Source organism: Ailuropoda melanoleuca, chromosome 1 (genome assembly GCF_002007445.2).
Source record: "Ailuropoda melanoleuca isolate Jingjing chromosome 1, ASM200744v2, whole genome shotgun sequence".
Taxonomy (NCBI): domain Eukaryota; kingdom Metazoa; phylum Chordata; class Mammalia; order Carnivora; family Ursidae; genus Ailuropoda; species Ailuropoda melanoleuca.
Window position 1 is genome coordinate 65,792,195 of NC_048218.1, and position 4,715 is coordinate 65,796,909.

The following is a 4,715-nucleotide window of genomic DNA, read 5'->3' on the forward strand; positions in this document are numbered from 1 at the left end:
TCATTCCTTCTGCTAGCTTCAGCTTCAGTTTTTCCCTCTTTCTTAGTTCCTTAAATTATAAAGTTGTTAAGTAGTTGATTTGTGATCTTTCTTTTTTTAAATTTTATTTATTTATTTACCTTAGAGAAAGAGAGAAAGCACACTCAAGCAGGGGGAGGGGTAGAGGGAGAAGGAGAGAGAGAATCTCGAGCAGACTCCGAACTGAGCACGGAGCCCACCACAGAGCTCAATCTCACGACCTTGATATCATGACCTGAGCCAAAATCAAGAGTCGCATGCTTAACTGACTGAGCCACCCAAGTGCCCCTGGTTTTTCTTGTTTTTAATGTAAACATTTATAGCTATAGCACACTCAAGCAGGGGGAGGGGTAGAGGGAGAAGGAGAGAGAGAATCTCGAGCAGACTCCGAACTGAGCACGGAGCCCACCACAGAGCTCAATCTCACGACCTTGATATCATGACCTGAGCCAAAATCAAGAGTCGCATGCTTAACTGACTGAGCCACCCAAGTGCCCCTGGTTTTTCTTGTTTTTAATGTAAACATTTATAGCTATAAATTTTTCCCTGAGCACTACTTTCACTATATCCCATAAGTTTTGGTATGTTCTGTTTTTTTCATTTGTTCCTAAGTGCTTTCTAATCTCTTGTGATTTCTTTGATGAGCAATTGGTTAAGAGGGTGTTGTTTAATTTCTACCAATTTGTGACCTTTCTGGTTTTATTTTTGATTTCTAACTTCATCTTGTTGTAGTTGGAGAAGATACTTTGTATGATGGTCTACCTTTTTAAATCTATTGAGACCTAATTCATGGCCTAACATCTGGTCTATTCTGGAAAATGTCATTTGCATTTGAAAAGAATGTATATGCTGTTGTTGGTTAGGATGTTCTGTATATGAGTTAGATTTACTTGGCTTATTGTGTTACTTAAGTCCTGTATTTATCTTCTGTCTAATTGTTGTATCCAATATTGAAAGTGGGATATTCATGTCTCCAACTATTATTATATGGCTGTTTATTTCTCCCTTCAATTCCGTCAGTTTTGCTTTATATATTTTGACGGTCTGTTATTAACGATTATTCAGGACTCAGCCTTCTGAGCCTGATATGGAACTTTACGTCCCTCTAGTGTCATGTTAGTGACTCTGCCTGGTCTAGGCAATGTTTTATAAGTTAGAGCATTGGGCCAATGGCTTTTCCCATTGGCTCACTTCTGAATCGTGAAAGTCTCTGTTCATGTTAACTAAGTTACAGTTTATAGAAAACTGTGCCTGGGTGGCACAGCGGTTAAGCGTCTGCCTTCGGCTCAGGGCGTGACAACTAAAGTTGCAAAGTATATGAAAATCTAAAAACACAGTTAGGATTTATAACCAGGATACAAATTTCAAAAAGAAAGCAGCTGTGGACTGGATTATAAATTAAACACTGGAAGAATGAGCTCAGTTCTGCTTAGGAAGATCCCAGGCTGCCCTGTTGCTTTTTCTGAAGCCATTCAGTGCCTTCTGGAATTATGTTTAACCTAAGGGTTCTTACCCTTTTTTGATCATATACAAATTTGAAAATTTGCTAAAAGCTTTCTATTTTTTCCCCAGAATAATGCTAATGTGCACATTTCATATATACGTGTATATATACACATATATATTAAATTCTTAACCTGGAATCCTTGGAGAGGTTCCTGAAATGTTCAGAAACCTCTCCAAGGATTTCAGGTTAAGAATCCTTTTCATACCTAATTTAAAAACAACTTTTCACATGTGATTGTCCAGCTCCTTCTGTTGCCAGGCCCTGGCGATCTTGGATGCTGGTTAACTAAGGATAGTTAGAGAAACTGCCTGATTGAACAGTATCAAGGACAGAAAGGACATAAAGCATGGAGAACATGGAATTGAGCCATAATCTTGCATTTCCCACTGAAGCTTTAAATGAATATGCAGTCTTCACTTTAATCAAAATATCTTAATTTAGGAAAGAAAGAGCCCACTTCTTTTTCTTTATAAAATCTTGATTTTATTGCTTCCTGAATGTTTTTCTTTTTAAAGGAGAAATATAAACCATACCTTACAGGAGTCTCAGGTTGACAGCTTAACTGAGGTCATACTAGGATTCAAATATTTTTCTCTTTTTTCATGTCATAATAGGAAGGCCAATGGGATGGATCTGACAAGGGTCTATTAGCAGCAAGGACCAAGAAAGCCCCTTTGGAGTAAGCTCATCATAAGGAAGAAACTGTTGGTTTGGCACAATGTGCCAGGTTTGAGGGTCAAGTGTGATTAGAACACACATAGTGTCGGTCACTAATTGCCCTGCAGCACCTACTGACTTGTGCCTGACCCAAGGAAAGAAACAATTGTGATGAAAATGCTAAAATTTTGTTTTATCAAACTCTCTGAAAGGCATTGTAGCAGATGTTGGTGGTACCCCATATGCAAATGCCTTCAAAGGCTGCTTCTCGTAAACACCCATGACTTTCTACCTGAGAGCATTTTTCCTGCAGCAAAAGGAGCAAGCTCAGCCTTAAGCCAGGCAAGATGGAAATTCCAGCAAGTTAATGCCTCTGGAAACAACTCTCAGCCAATGACAGATGGGAAGTTGGTGAGGAAGCACCCGGTAGCCTATGATGAAGAGCTTCCCCACCCCTCAGGTTGAGATAATTCTTAGATGTGTTCTACCGTGTCTCCTGGAGTCCTTCAGCATGACTGGGCTTTAGGGATAAGTGGCTTGATAACACACTGTCTATTGGCTGTCTTTCCATCACTTTATTACTTTTCCTACTCCCTTTCTACTTGTCCTGGGATTGTCTCCTAAATAAACTACTTGCACTTAAATCCTTATCTCAGAGGCTGTTTCTGGGGAGAAACTGTTAAAAAAGGCATTGAGCAAACAAGGCACCCAAGCTTGGAGTCTGACGGACCTGGATTCAAACTCTGTCTCACCAGTGGCAGTGAACAACTTAATCTCTCTAAGGCTGTTTCTTCGTCTATAAAATGGGGAGAATAATATTGACTCTACAAGGTAAGGTTGTAAAGAAAATTTTGACAATGTATATAAAGCCTTGTGCATGGGGCCTCACATAGTGCTTAATACATGCTGGCAACGCTCATTAATACCATCTTTATAACACTGAGAATGCAGCACGGCACAGGCGGAGGTCAAAGCTGGTTTTCACCTTCGGGATGACCTCTGAAGGAGGCTGATTTGGCAGATGTGCTACAGAGGCTGTCTCTGAGGAGCATCTGGGGCTTAGCAGTCTCAGTGGCTTAGAGGAAGCATTGCCACGGCGAACCAGGGAAGGACAGGAAAATGGCGGACATCACGTGGTGGTTTAGAAGATGAGCAGGTGGCACTGCCAGTTGTGCTGAGTTTCAACCGGTGGCCGCAGCGCCATCAGTGACTTCGTATCTGGGTCCACTGTTCCCGCTGATGGCTGTGGTCTCATTAGCCTCACTCTTGAGGGATTATGCTCAGGGCTACTGAGGTTGAGTTTCTGGTTTCAATCTGTTTTCTCAAACATACAAAGGCCCCTTCTGCTTCTATTATGTTTATGACATTAACTTGATGTTTTAAGGCCTTTCAAATTGGGGTTATTTCCTCTGCTCCCCTTCACTCCCCACCCCCAGACAAGATCATATTGGAATTCTTTGATGACAGTGAAAGAGAAATGGAGAGACTGGGGCAGTTTGAAGGATTTCAATCACTCTCTAACCCCAATTAATTCCAGTGCCAGGATTCACCCGCAGGGCTGCAGCCTTTTCCAACAACCGAAGGTACCAGAGTGGGTATCAATGACAGGCCGCTTTGGCTAAGATGGCAGACAGCAGGGGGAACTGGCTATTGCCCAACCCCTGCAGGTGTGACCGGATGACCAGGGCGGGTAGCACGTGTTTCAGCTCTTTTTAGTACTTCACTCTAGGCCAAATTAAAGGACCTCTGGTGACGTCCCTTCACAATATTCTTTTACTGATTTAGCACTAAGAGATGAATTTCTCCCCAATTCAGAAGGAAGATACGTGTAATGGAAAAGGCATGTTAACATGATTCTTATACAAAAACAACCTTCGGGAGAGAAGAGTATCAGAGAGAGAAGGAATTCGACAACCTTGGCACGCCTGGCCTTGAGAACAATAACCTCACAGCCTGTTCTTCTCATCTGCTTCCTGGAAGAAAGAAAAATCTTTCAGTGACCTTGTCAGAGGTCTTAAGCTCATGCAGGGCAATTCTCAAGAGGGTCCCATTACATCTGTATATGGTGTCACAAAAGTCTGCTGACATTGCCACTTTAATACTGATCTCTGTAACACATTATGGTACCTCTCAGAGTGATTTGAATTAAAATGATTTGAGTTCAGTGGTGCCTCGGTGGCTCAGTCAGTTAGGGGCAAGCTCAGGTCATGATCTCAGGGTCATGAGGTTGAGCCCTTGGTCAGGTTCTATGCTGGGCATGGAACCTGCTTAAGATTCTCTCTCTCCCTCTGTTCCCCCCACCCCGTGTGTGTTCTCTCTCTCAAAAAAAAAAAAGTGATTTGAGTTTATGTCTTGTCTTCATGTTAGACAGTGAGCTCACTGAAGGCAGAATTCAGATATGATTTATTTGTATATGCCCAGAAGCCAGCATAGTACCTAGCTGGGGTTGCCAGGTTTAGCATGAAAACAAAACAATACTGAAAAGTTATTTGCTTATCCAAAATTCAAACGTCACCGAGTGTCCTGTATTTTA